A 15,323-nucleotide genomic window follows, 5' to 3' on the forward strand; every position below is an offset into this window, starting at 1 on the left:
TAAATAAGGTAATTATGGTAGGTATATCCAAATACAATTTTATCCCTCATGCACCTTGTTATTGCATATCAACATGTGAGAGGCCACCACCTCCTAAAAGAGATGGAAAATGACCACTCTCTGACATTTTACAGCCATACAACACAAGAAGACGAATCCCCATTGTGGAAGAGTTGGGAGAAGGGACTGGGTCACTCACAGACAGAGGATGGTCCCATCTCTTCCACAGAACACAGATGCCAGCCACAAGTCCCATGGGCAGGGGAGTTATGCTGAAAACCACACAATACACAATACTCATACTATACACCAGCAAGTGTACATGCAAGAATGCCTCGAAGCAGGAGGCGAGCCGGAGGGCATGAGAAGGGACTGGTGCCCTGCTGCCCTTCATATGGCACTGCCACAAGAGAAAATGATACTGGCAGAACATATTATCAGAAATAAACTCTGTGTTTGATGTTGCATGCAGGATTGCTTTTGTGCAGGAAGGTATTCCTTTCTGCACGAAAACAATTCTGCATATTATTCCTTGTTACACCTCTCCTGAGAAGGTGTAAGATTTTGGCACATTCCCGGGCATTCAAGTGCCTGTAAATCTGGGGAAGGGTCAACATCCATGGGAGTTGCGCAGGAACACCCATGCTCCACCCATGGAATGCTTTCCCAGGTCAGAAAAACACAACACAGCGATTCGCGCTGTGTGGCATTACTCCCATTTTTTGAGCCACTCAGAGCTACACAAAGTGGTTTTGTGTGGTTTCAAAAATCTCACTTAGGGATTTGTGTCATGCATGTACTGCAATGCGTGGTGCATCCTTGAGACAACCCTCTCCTAAATAAGCCTCTAGATTACTCAAAATATTACGCATTACAGAAAAACAGTACACAGTCAAACATAAGGAGCCTGACAGTGATCCAGCAGAAAGGGCTGACAGTCTTTTTTAGGAACCAGATTGGACAGGGGAGCCTGAGACAGGCTAATCAAGCATAGCACACTCCTTGTGTCTCTCTCACCAAGGCAGGAAGGAACGAGAGTGGGGTGAAGGTGGTTTCCATACCGGTCTCCGGTTCTAAGTTGTTGTATGTGTACCAAAATACATACACTCAATAAAAAAGAATTGAACCATACAAACAACACTCCATCCAAAAACCACTTTAGACCTCCCAAGGGGCGATGGAAAACACTATGCCAACATCTTCAGCAAGCCCTGAATCATTCTGCAAAAGGAAGAACAATTCAGGACTAAAAGCTTTGGTTTCCTTTTGAAACTTTCTTTGCAAACTGTCAAAGTGGCCATGCTCTTCAATATCTCTGCATTTTCAAATTTTCTGTACAGGGATGCAAGTTTTTTGAACCTGATAACATTTCCATTTTGCTAGACAGAAAGAGCCAATAGTTAGGTTACCACGCAGATTTTTTCAAGGCACCATTTGAAAAGTATGTTAGCGTCTTTTTTCGACTGAAAGAAAATATGTATCCTTAAGAAGTCTGTAATGTGTTGATTATTAACTATTTTTTATATTGGCAAATGGCCACTCCCCACGCGCCAATTTATTTGAAAGTGGACAAACGTGCCGAAAGGTCAACCCACAGTATTCTGAGGCTTTCATGAATTACTTTTACCTAATAACTAGTAGATGTTTGTTAACTACATAAAGCATCTCCATGCTGTATTATGCCTACACGATGTATTGTCTCTTTACTGAGGTTCACAAGTTTCTAGTTTCTATGCCTAGCGTTGTCAGGTGTGGGGTCAACGAGAATGATGTCACTTGATTGTCAATCTGGTTCTTCATTAGACCCTATACCAATAGATATTCTGACAAAAGGCAAAGATATTGCAATTCCAGCCCTAACCTCTATGTATAATCTCTTGCTTGACAGCGGAAAACTTCCTGATCCCTGGAAGCATGCGATAATCAGGCAATTCCTGAAAAAGCCCCATCTAGACATGTAAATTATATATTGTATATTCATTAATATTTTTATACATATATGTTGTATATTAATTAATATGCATTAATTATATATTAATATGGTATATGAATTAATATATATATATACATATATATCAAGTATATATTATTGTGTATTAAATAATATATGTTATATATATATTGTATATTCATTATGATATATTAATTATATGTTGTATATTAAGGCATGTGCAAAATGGGCTCCAGACCAGGGCCTCGGCCTTTCAAGGGGCCCCCTGATAGACCCAGCTCTCTGCTTCGGACGCTTGCCCCGCTGACCATGAATAATTCTTCAATAAATTATTTTAAATACTGTTTCTCTTTCATTTATTTTTTATGTGAGTGATGTGTGAAAATCTATTGCAGACATTTTGCAGAGAAATAATGTTTTTATGTTTCATGTAACATTCACAAATAAATAGTTTTTAGATCAAAACAGGACCTCATATATAAAAATAGGAGGGTGTCATGGTACAATGTTGCAAACATGCATTACTTTCCATAAATATTAGATATAACAACTTTAGAATTTGGACGACTGTACCTGTGCACTGTCAGTGACCTGGCCAAAGAGGGTGTGAAGGAGCTAAAACTGGGTCATACATTTAAAACCGTTCTGAACAGGGGCCCCCAAAATCTAATCAGCCCGGGCCCTCAAAATCCTTAAGATGTCCCTATACTAAAGGTGACAGCTGTAGAACCATATACCGGCTTTCTTGGGTTAGCAAGATTCTAGAGAAACTGTTGAAAGGACATCTGACCACATTTCTGGAGGATCATAGTTTCCTGCATCACACACAAACCAGTTTTAGGCCTGGCTGCAGCACTGAAATGGCCATTCTACTAGCTGCTAGAGATCTTAGGAAAAACCCTGGCTCAAGAAGGAGTAGCCACGCTGATTCTACTTGATTTAAACTCGGCCTTCGACACTGTGTCCTACTCGGTTGTTCGACTCAGATTGGGGGCACTTGGGATACCTGGGAAAGCACTTGAATGGCTGTTCCTTTCTTAGAAAATAGATGATTTCAGGTTAGGGAAGGCCCTCATCTGTCAGACGTTCAACAGCTTAAATTTGGTGTGCCTCAGGGCTCCTACCTGAGCCCCACACTTTTCAATATATATATTCGACCCCTTGCTGATATCATCTGCTTTTTTCCTGGGTCTTTACTGCCAGCAAATGGAAAGCTTGTCCCTTTAAGACTGATAATGGTTGTGTAACTCCTTGGCAACAACATTTGATAAGGCTCCATTGACCTCTCAGATGGTTAAAATCTGCCTCTGAAGGAACAGAATGAATGTCTGTTAATGAGTACCCCACTGCAGAGACAGTGTTTGTATGCTTTTTATGGTCTGGCTTGATGGTGCAGCTGTTGCCAGACAATTATGTGGGAATCACCAGGAGAGGGGTGTTGGCTCTGTGCACATGTTGGGAGCCAGGTGTACATGTTTTGATTTTGCAGAAGAAATGTGCCACCACGAAAAGTGCCTGCCATCCACACACCGGTGATCATTTTGCTTATTTATCTAGCTGCCTGAGCTTGAATTTTCAGGAGCACACACATGACATTGTAATGCGGATAAAGTGTCTTAGTTAATTAGATAATGTATGGTGTTATTCTCTGCAGCAGCACTGATGGAAGGAGGACCATTAACCTACTTGGAGTTTTAGCTCTGGCTTGACAGTGCAACTGTCACCTGACCTTCTAACCTACACATGTATTATTCTACAGTTCTTTGTTGCCATACAAATACACATCAATTTTAATGCTAACTGTTTTTAACCACATCAACGCTAATGACGAGCTCAGCTCGTCATGAGGCACAGTGGAGCTGCTTTAATGACGAGCTGAGCTCGTCATGTATAATGGATATGAAGACCCTTCAGCACAGCAGGGGAATTGCTGTAGCATCGATGTGGTTAATGCCTCACATTACCGTGCAACATTATTTTAAAGCCAGACCTAGTTGCATTGCCAATGCTTGTTTTTCGAAACATCATAAACATGATGTTTGACTGAGCCTCTTGCCTGAATCCTTCTGCCTTGATCCAGATGTACCATCATAATTCAACATCCCCTGCATAACAGGCCAGTCATCGAGCACAACCTGAGGCTATGTTCCCCTCGTACAAATTGTTCTTAACTTGATTGTCTTTTCTGACAAGCTGTCAGAAGCTGAAACTATTATGTTTCACATAAAGAATGAAGGTCAGCAACACATTGTATTGTCTTCTTGGCTGTGGCATTTGTTTTTCTGCTCCCATTGCCAGGTGAGTGGGATGGCGTCTGACTCAAGGGGAAACAAGGGGCTTATGCTTAGGTAAGTTCTGCGAATACATCGGCTTAGCATCTGGCACCACATGTTTCTAGTCTGAAGGGCTGTTGGGGGCTCACTTTCCTAAAGGGTGATTAAAAAAAGTAGGGCCTGATTTATATTTTGGTGAATGAGATACTCCATCACAAACGTGACAGCTCTTCTTCGGCAGGTCATCAAGTTTGGCTACCAAATAACTATTGTCATTGGACACGCATGCAGAGAGGTGTTAACTCCTTGGACGCTCATGACGAGCTCAGCTCGTCATGATGTACACCTCCATACACTCATGACGAGCTGAGCTCGTCATGAACAATGGGATTTTAAAAAATTCAGCAATGACGATGAATTTCCTAAGCATTGATGTGGTTAAGCTCCTTAGCTGCATTCTACATCAAACCTATGAAATTAGAGACATCGACTGGAAGCGTTGAGAGCGGAGAAATATAGGGCAGCGGCTCCTTAGGAAGTACATATTCACCTAGGGCATATCATCAGTTCTTTCAGGACCATCATGAAAACCTTATTCATCTTTTCTACTCACAACATAATCATACTGTCAACAAGGTCTTTATTCTGGGAAGACCATATTGTGAATATACTTTTATAACTGATGTTTTGAAGGTGGGACTGTAGCTCTTACAGTATCATAAAATCAGGTATCCTGCTGATATATCAAGGAATGAAGAATGGGAGTATTGTTCTCGAAGTGGGCTGATTTCTAGTGTCTAGCGCTCACGGGTAACTAACAATAATGAGGTGAGGACCAGTCTGCGTTGATGTTGGAGTACAAAGCAACCAATAAAGTGGAAAACTTTAGGAAAACTCCTCCAGTGTTCTGCAACTTTGGCGGAGTCATCGATGAGTTTGGTAATCTCTCTACCATAGGTGATCTCCGCAGGCAAGCTGTGACATTGATGGATGATTGATCAACAACTGTACCGATGGTGAGCCAGAAGATGACAGCTTTGGTGGTGGAGGAGACATTGACTTATTAGTCAGCAGCGACAATGATAACAGAGATATAGCAGTCCCGTTGGTGACGGGAACCCACACAAACCTACCACCTTAATTTCATTAGTCTGACTAACCACCCACCTCTAACGTGAGGTGTTTTTTCTCTGGCATATGAGGAAGCTATGTATCCTGAGGATATGTGCTCCTCAGACAATGGGCTTTCAAGAATGGGGATATTTTTCGATTTAGGGCGACTCATGACAGGATTATGAAACAAGATTCCACAATACTGCCTTGTCCATGAAAAGATTTTTTGCAGGTTTATGAATCAAGGTGCTCCATGCAGGATATTCCATGAGGATACCCAGACAAGCTTTTCCTGGCCCATGGTCTGCAGTCCCCGTAAAGGTTTTACATGTTTCTTTCTCTTTTTAACATTTAGCCACATAAGAGAGGACAACCACACATCCTCCCAGCAGCAGTACACAGCAACCCACAAGACAGTTAATTCAGGATATTTACCCAATTGTATTCAACCTAGGAGTGGGCAAAGTGAAACTCAATCTGAAGTTGAGTGAAGCCAGGAAAGTGTTTAGGTTCTTTGCACAAACCCAGTATCTGAAGCTAGATGTTCCACCCAAGATTTACTGTAGCCCTAAGGAAATACAATAGCCATATCTCACCGCCTCTCATTCCCTACTAAGAGTCCAGCCATCTGACTTCCGCCAGCAGGAATAGGAGCAGACACTTAACCGCTGTCGAGCAGTCGCTTGTGGATCTGAGCTGCAGCGGGAATGTTCCAGCTGCCACGCAGACCTCCTTTTTTTAATACCACCCCTTTCTTAACCTTTGTGAGCTTAACACGTCTCAAAGAATCCTATTTTTGCTAAAGATTTGGCGATATTGTAAATTGTAAAGCTTTGTAACATTGCATGCCCCTAATTCTTCTAGCAGGTGAACAATTAACCTGCATCTGAGGGCTTCCAATGTTTAACATTATAGATGAATAAAGATCATTTTGAAGGTGAATTCTTCTAATGAGTGCGATAGTATAAAAAAACTCTCGTTCAGCAAGAGCCAGAAACACAAATCGAGTATTTTAGAAGCAAGATAGCTTTGATTGGCTAGAGCACGGCTAGCCTGAACATGGAGATGGGTAGGTTGGTAAACGTCAGATTGTAGCTATGCTGTTTGTTGGCAATCTAAACAGAAAACAAGATCCATGCGATTCCAGACCGTATGAAATATTTGGAAGTAAACACACGAATTTATGAAATTATAAAAGCTGAACAACTCCTTTTAGGGCAGGCTTTATGGCAGTGCGACCGGTGCGGCCGCACTGGGTGCTGACCTTTGGAGGGGGGCACTGTGTTTAGCAATATCTTATGACTAGAGAGAGATGGGGTGCTTTTGCCCGGTGGTGGTGAGAGAATCTGAGGAGGTGGTCACGGAGTGTGGGGGGGGGTGTCAAAAGTGATTGTCACACAAGGCGCCACCAGCTCACTCTTTTTAAGGTCCACCAGGGGTGTATACAACTCCCAAAGCAGACTTTGAGCATAAAGAAATTCAGAACATCAATATGACGGAATAAAATTAAAACTTAAGTCAAAAATTGTCATTTCTGGATGAAAACGCAGTATTGAGGAAAATATAGGAGATTTAAGAGTGTTGAAGTGATTAAAAAATGATTTTGGGGTTTGACATGGGAACACAATTTCACTACAGTACTTTGATGCCACAAGAATAACTGTGCCACTGTGGCAGCACATGTTTTGGCTTTAATTCCAGTTTCCATCTTCTAGTGTGGGAGGATGATTCTTAATGATGTATAGGAAGTACAACTCACAAGTGCTGGCGTTACGCCAAGAATACCGAAATCAATGGCCTCTATGTTATCCCTACAGAGCAGACTTTGTGCTACATTTTAATAACGTCAAAGAGACTTGTATCCGATTTTGTTGCTTAATGTCTTGCCAAACTTTTGACGTGAGATTTCTACGTTGTACCTCACTATTGCTCACCTCCACGTTGGATTCATAAGTAGTTTAATACAAAATAAAATAGGTTGGGGCTACATATGACAGCGCGCTGCAGCGGGAGCCTGACCTATGGATGGGAGTGCAGCACCGCACCGCATCACTCCGCACCCGCATCACTCTTGCTTCCGCTACAGCCACATTGCCCGGGTGGGACTTCCGGTAGCAGGGATATGAAATGACTGAGCTGCCGACCAATCGCCATTGTTTTCATCACCTGTGACTCCGGTGATGGTGTGAAAACACTGATCCTGGTGGCCTAATGTCCTGTCCATGTTGGACAGGACCTATGGGTGCAGGGAATGCCAGGTGGGCTAAATTTACTATGGTGGCTTCAGGAAAGCTGTGGAGATGTTGGACTTCTTCCCAAAAGCTTGTTGTTCCTAAAAATTCATTGGACTTTGTAGGTGCAGATAAAACTTAAGCTGCTCCAATGAATAAGTGACTTTGGGCTTGATTTAGAGTTTGTGGAGCAGAAAGGCTGCCATAAATCAATCTTCCTCCGGCCTCATCAAGCTTGTTATTACCTCACTCATTTCTGAGTTGGGAGAAGTACCAGGCTTGCATGGCAGAGAATCTTGTGGCTGCATCACCGTAAATCCATCTGCCAAGGAAGCACAAGATCATAGTGAGAGTCATACTGCCCTATTTAGGGCAGGCAACCCTCATTCATATACCCTGCCTGGGATGGGAGGAAGTGGTCTGGACCATTGCATAGGAAGAAAACTTGATGCATGTACGGCCATGTATTTTTGTATTGAGTAAAGAAACTCCCAACATGAGAGTTTATTTTCCCGACACAAAAAAAGGTTGCTAGGCTTTAAACATGGTACCCATCGGGCATCCTTTAGTGCTGTGAAGAAAAGCCAGTGGAATTGTGCATGATAAAGAAAAGATCTAGTGTTTCATCTGCTGCGTTGATTTGCAGTGGAGAAAAAAACAAAGCAGACAAAACCAATGAAACATTTATTATCTGCGTCTAAGAAACGAGGAAAGAGAACATTTAGTGGTAGGAACACAAGTAACCCATAATGGTTACATGCGAAGGTATATATACTTAAAATGTTTTTTTAATTTTTAGATTTATGTTGAACTGTCAAAGTGTCCTGAAGAAGGTGTAAACTATAGAAACGAACACCGAAACGCAGCGTCGACCTTTGTTCTTTGACCCTTTTTTAAACCGTTGAGATTTATTTCACTGACGTGAATATTTTATTGGTATTTTATTTAGATTGTAACCCTTACAGGGAGGCATTTTAATACATTGTGTTTATACCTTTCCAGTTCTATTGTAGTGTGTTTACCTGTTATACTTTGATTACTGATTACAATGTCATGTGGAGATAGATATATAGACAGTGCTTAGTATTTACATTATCTACAGTACACTATGTTGTTATTCTTTTAGGACCTGTTGAATAAGCTTTGCCCCGGTATAACTTAGTCCCTGTCAGCATCACTGACTCCATTTAATTCACTACAAACCACAGGTTTTTCCTTTTTCGCAGTACATGCGAAGAGCAGCACAGAGAAAGAAAGGGGTTACAAGCTATGATTCTAATACATTTGGTGCCCAATTATTTCCACTGTGTCTGCCTCTGTTATTGAACATTCTGACATTATACAACCAAGGGCCCCCTTTTAAAGCCAGGAAGGGCACATTAAAATATAGAACCCCCAACAGAAAACAAAAAACCTACACATGCTGAATGTTGGCCAATGGTAAGTCCTTAAATAACAGAAAAGTGACAGCCGGATACAGAAATATATGGCTACTGTGTCTTGGAAACCACAGTTACCATGGAAACTAACCTATCTCAGGAAACCTTTTGTACTGGGTACCCCTGCTGCTGAAATCTCCCCCTGGAGAAGCATGTGGTCCTGAGCATTCAGAAATGTAGCAGCAGCGCTCAATCGCCTGCCTGCAGTGACAATGACTTCCTGCGGCCTGAATCACGCCTCCACAATTCAAGGGTGTCCGCGCTTTCAGTGAAATCAGTGCTTTGGCTGATGAGACAGTAGTTGTTGCTTGGTATAAATAAAAAGAAATGCCATTTTCTTTAGTACTTCCTGTTTAAAGGCTTTTTTTCCTTTGACTAATTGCTGAGTATGCTGCCACCTAGGGGCTAGAAATCGAAATGTGCAACATCTTATAGATAGCTAAAGCAACAAAAAAATACACTTTCATGTTTTTCTCTTCCTGCCTCACTTAGCCTTTGTTCTTATATAAAAAATACCTCTAGATGGAAGCTTGCACAGACTGGCACTTGTAGCATTTCCAAGCAGGCTCCAAATAGGCAGCTACTCTCAAGGCTGATGAGCTGCATTATCCAGCCTTGAAAGCACACAAGGCAACAGGTTAGCCACAACCCTTAACATTGGCAGCAGCCAAACAAGCATCTACTTACTCCTCTGACACAAAATAGTGCCGATTAGAAGAGCATGTTTTTCTCACATGGTAAAAAGAGGTCACCTCTAAAACAAAGCTACACACCATGTGAGTAAGAAATTGAATCATTATTTGGGTTGGATGGCTAACCACTTCAAGTAAAAAAACAAACCTTGTTAGGATGAACCCTTAAAGGCATGAAGTTAATCTAGGATCAACCTCATTTGAGAGCAGACAGGCTTAATGTAGGGCAATGTGTAAGGTATTCGTGCAGTTTCAACACAATATTTAAGTCAAAATGCAAAACAATAGAAAACCCAAAATGAACTAGAAAAGTAAAGTTAATCTTTAATAAAAAATGATACCCATATGAAAAAAATCCAATAAGCGGAACCAGCACAATGAATTTTTAAAGTTTTAAGTAGAAATAGAACCAAAAAGGTCAAGTCCTCTTCTGATCTTCAGCAGGTCCAGAAATTGTTCTGAAAAGGTTGCCTGCCACAATTATGCTTGGTCCTAGTTAATGGGTAGGGGTGACATGGTCCCTCCCAAACAGTGGGGTAAACGTTTACAGGCCTTGAGCTACCAACCTTTGCAGTAACTTTTGTTTGCCTTACTGCAAACAGGCCCAAAATGCAATGTGTTAGGTCATATTAAAGATGGAGAAGGACTTCAGCCACACTAAACGTGGGCTCTGAGGGCTGGCAGTGTTTGGGGGGGGGGGGGGTTGTTCTATGGTAACCCTAGTGTTCTCCCACATCTAACACTAAAACCCACCACAAACTCAGAGACAGAAGTCTGGCAGAAAAAAACAAGGTCCTTCAGGATCCACAAAAATTGTCTTGGAATCCTGTTCTCTCCCTTTCAAGTATGCCCCAAGTGATACTTGTGGATCAGCAGACCTGTCAAGTAGCCTTTGACATTGTGCAGTTAAAAGGAGGCCTACAGTCCCTACCTTGCATATTCAGTTATGCTCAGAGGAGTTGTTTCTGCACATTCTGGTCAACCTATTGTTTGTTCTTGCAAGGAATTTCATATCTATTTCATGCCTATTGCACACTTATTAACAGATGAGCACACCCTGAGAGCTGGCACAAGCTTATGCTAATTAGCCTTCTGACAGGTCAGACAGGTAAAGCATACCTTTCTTGAAGTTACTTTTCCCTAATGTTTATTTAAAATATGAGTTCAATTCATTTGGATTTTTATTTACAATTAAACATATTTGTTTAATTTTGTTTCTAGATTGGTCCGTTCCTAAGTGTAACAAAGTTCTTTTTTTTGTAGGATCACCCCGAGTTTTTGGATAGGATGTGGTTTGTTGCTTTTATTTTAACTCTGAAGTGCACTGGGCCTTGCTGACCAGGCCCTAATGCATGTGCTCTGACACCTCAAAGTGTATGCACAATTGGCTAATCCGTGATTGCCATATTTAACTTACCTATAAATATCCAGTATATAGTACAGGGTGTAAGATTACATGTCACCAGTGGACTTCAGCACTTACTATACCACACTGTTGTGGCAAAGTGAACATATGGCTCTAGAACTGCCATTACAGCCTAGTCAGGCAGCTTTTAATCTGCCAACTGGACATCACAAAATCACACTTTTGCCATACCCAAACCTTTATTTTTAGTATTTGTAATTCACCCATAATGCAGGCCTCAGCAGAACATATGATAGGGTGCCAGATATCAAAAACAAAGACACGTTAAATTAAAAGTTATCATGTCCTGACAGTGAAAACTCGCAATTGTCGTTTTCACTGTAGTAAGGCTGGTAGCCCCATTGACTAATATAGGGTTTTGCTAGCCCACGTGCAAAGTGCTAACTTTTATTTGAGACCCCTGAAATTAGTACTTCCATGGATCAAATTAATTGTTACATAAAACCCAACTTATTGCTGAAGTCACATTAAAAGTAACTTTTGATGCAAAGGTGACTTTAGAAAGTCCAAAACAATAGAGGAAGTGTAGAGGTAATGATAGAATCACCCTCCTAACTAATCTACCTAAACAAAAGGATTCTATCAATGTGTGATGGTGACTAATTTTTATATTTTTTTATATACAGGTGTGGTACTAGGCTCTCTCTTAAATTGACAAGACGAGGGCGCTTTGTGCTTTTAAAATACCCCTCACACACTAAGAATCCCTTAGTGTCATGCTTCATCATGGGGGTCTTCCGGTCCCTCTACAGGGCGGGGCGTGCTACAACCTACGAACTACGCGGGATCACTGATTTTTGTGACAGAAGGCTATGTGTTGGTGCAGAGTAGGTGATATCAGTGAAGTGTAGGGACCTAAATATGTGAGTGCAAGTTAAAAAAGAAATTTAAAAATTCCCTGGCTAGTAGAAAAATATATTTTTTTCACTTCACTGATATCACCTAAACTGCACCAACACATAGCCTGTCAAAAAGAGTTACTTTATCAGGTCACATTACAGATGATACACTGAAAAAGTCAGGCAACTCAGGATAGGCCTGAAGACATGTTTGCCCAGCCTCCGTAGTGGATGGCATAATAGGTGCTGGCACTTACCTTAATGTTCCTTGGAGTACTTTTTACACCATATACTGGGAACTTACAGGTAAGTTAAATGTGCCAATCAGGAATAAGGCACTTTAGTACTATTGGTTATCAGGGAAAAGAGCATAGAGTTCTAAATCCAGAAGAAATATAGGGTCCAACAAAAGGCAAAATATCTGAGGCGTAAGGGAGGCACAAAGAGGAGAAATATCTTTATTTCTACTCGTTTTCCCTTTTTCTATGTGTGCTGCATACTGCAGCACACATAGAAAGAGGACAAAGCCTCTTGTGATTTATTTGTACAGAAAGGTTTCCCTTCCTGTACAAAAATAATAATCCCCGCAACGCAGGCACCCTTGCACCATTGGCGCAGGCAGCCCATTGTGCGCCGGCGCAGGGGGAAAGGACAGGAATGCGCCGTATGTTATAGATACGGCGCATTCCTGCCCTTTTCTTTTGCCGTAGGGAAGCGCAGCAGGAAGGCCTGCGGCGCTGCCCTATGGCAAATCCTCATAAATGAGGTCCTAAGTGGCAGCTCTCTGTCAGTTGACAGTGGATGGGGCCTGAAGGTCTACGTATTACAGTTGCAACCCTTGTTGCTCAGCCCCCCACCCCATCACCCAATGTGAATAGAATAATGAGGAAAGAAGAGCAGGAGGTGGGTGCCGAGGTTGGTAGCATGCTGGCACAGAAATATTTGTTGAAATGGACCACACATATTGAGGCAATTTGGTTAGCGGCATGCGAGTGATGCTCTACATATATGGGATTCTGGGATGACAACTGTGATAATGGGAATGTTTGCATTGCAATTGTGCTTCACATATCAAAGAAATTTGAATTCTGGCATGAGAGTGTTGTACATTCGGGGTATGGCGATATTGCTGTACATAGGGGCTGATGAAATATTGCAGTGCTAGAAGGTGTGCCCTCATAAAGACTCCTATGACCAGAAGAATAATCCTTCCTGAGATTCCATCTGATGCTCAGAGAAATCAAAGGTGTGAGACCAAAGTATGTAGATCTAAGGATTTGACCACACAAAAACATATGCGTAATGTGCCTCCAATCATATTTCTTTATATACCGCTTTTATATTTTCACTATCCTTCCTTCCTCTCTCACCTTCATTCCTTCCTTCCTCTCTTCCTTTCCTTCCTTCCTCTCACTTTCCTTCCTTCCTTTTTGCCTTCCATCCTTCCTCTCTCACCTTCATTCATTCCTTCCTCTCTTACTTTCCTTCACTTCCTCCCTTACTTTCTTTCTTTCTTTCTTTCTTTCTTTCTTTCTTTCTTTCTTTCTTTCTTTCTTTCTTTCTTTCTTTCTTTCTTTCTTTCTTTCTGTCTCTGAATTATTGCCTTAACTCTTGTCACTGCTTGGTTGTTGCTGAACTATGGGCCTATGGGTTCCCCAGAATAGCGTGCACCTGGCCAATACAGTTGAATGTTTTTAGTTCTTGATGGGTGATGGTCTTGAGATATCCTGAAGATGGAAAGTTGGGTCAGTCCATACTTAGAGAGTATTAGTAAGGTCCTGTAGGTGTCTAGCTGAGGGATGAAAACCCTTCATGAGCTGGGAACACTGTCAAGTTGTGAAGGTCACTAAGTCAAGGGTCTCAAAAATTCCTGACGGTTTATACTCATGCATTTGGTTTGACATTCCTTCTTTTCAGTGCCTGATCTGATGCTGCAGCTAGGGCTATACTGGAGGAGAGGAAAGTTTGCACATATATTCTGGGCCATTACCTTTGTCTTATACACCATACATTACATTGAGCCTCTAAATTCGATTCTTTTTTCACAGGAAGCCAATGGGGCTCTGTCAGGCCTGGGGAGATATTAACAACTTCCCTTGGAATTAACTAGTGTCTCACTGCTTGATTCTGACACCTCTGTATGTCATTCTCGGGTGTCTGATACAGACTGCATTGCTGATGTCCAGAAGGGACATTGCAAGTGTTCTTATGATTTTGATGCAGTGATCAGTTTACAGGCATGGATTTGTTGTTCTAGTAGCTGGTCCTCTTTATGATTTGTGTGACCTGCTGGTTGAAGAAGATGTCTGAATTTAACCAGACTCCAACATTTTACTCTTCACATTGGTGTTGGGGCTGTTCCCAATTCAGTTGATAAGTACAATGTTTTGGTCACACCTGATAAAGGCCCTGTCGAAAAGAATCTTGGTCTTGGGTCAATTTAGTAGCATGCAATTGTGCTTCATCCAGAGGATATCTCACCTCTCAGCCCATCTGGGAACACTTATAAGCCTCTTACACATGGAGAATGCACCCATTCTGAATTACACTCTCAGTCTCATAAAGATAGCTCAGCCAGAACTACTTTGGCATACTTGCCAACTAACTCTGCTGGCTCCCATTAAGTGCAAAGGGATTTACAAGTCTTTGATAGTGGGGGTAACCTTCACAACATTTTACAAGATCTTAAGCGACTTCAGAAAATGAAAGAGCCATAGCACAATGGAGGTGAGGTTAACCCTTCCTTAACTTCAATCTCTGCATCTAGGACGCTTTTGATTAATACTCGTTCTCTTCGGAAGACATGCATCCAGTAATCGATCATGTTAATGCGTCAAAAGTCCAAGTAAGAGTAAGCACCACCACTTCACTCTTTTGGAATATGCAGTCTGAAGTAAATAGTTCTAGTCTCTTTAGAACTGAACCCTTTCAAAGACCAGTTACCAGGGCCAGACTGACCATTCTTACCCTCTGGCATTTTTCCAGGTAGCCTACAGCTGAGAGGGCTGCTTTCAGAGCTTCTTGGTCCGCCATTACTCAAGCATGCCCAAATGGCTACATTAAGTCTACACTGAGAGGCTGTTTTGAACATTTTTGTCAGGACTGATTTTGCTTTTCTGTCCATTCCTGCTAGTGCCCCATCAAAAGTATAGTAAACAAAACACAGCACTATCATTGTACTTTAAGGCTCATCACTTTTATTTATCCTATTTTTAAAAACTCAGATGTTGGTAGATGTTGAAGTTTAGCCACAGAAAGCTAATGTGATATGCTAGTAAACACAATGTATTCTGTTGAGTAACTGATATTTATACACACCTCCCCCACCCATACTGTCAGATGCACAAGTTACATAATAT

At 41.6% G+C, this 15,323-nt stretch overlaps 1 protein-coding gene across 9 annotated transcripts in view; it reads right to left on the reverse strand.

Annotated features, from left to right (window-relative positions):
- Positions 1–15,323, reverse strand: part of KCNMA1 (potassium calcium-activated channel subfamily M alpha 1) — a 1,464,982-nt gene that overhangs the window by 1,105,826 nt on the left and 343,833 nt on the right. The gene's annotated exons all lie outside the window — the stretch shown is intronic.

This window comes from Lissotriton vulgaris, chromosome 5 (genome assembly GCF_964263255.1).
Source record: "Lissotriton vulgaris chromosome 5, aLisVul1.2, whole genome shotgun sequence".
In the NCBI taxonomy this organism is placed as follows: Eukaryota; Metazoa; Chordata; class Amphibia; order Caudata; family Salamandridae; genus Lissotriton; species Lissotriton vulgaris.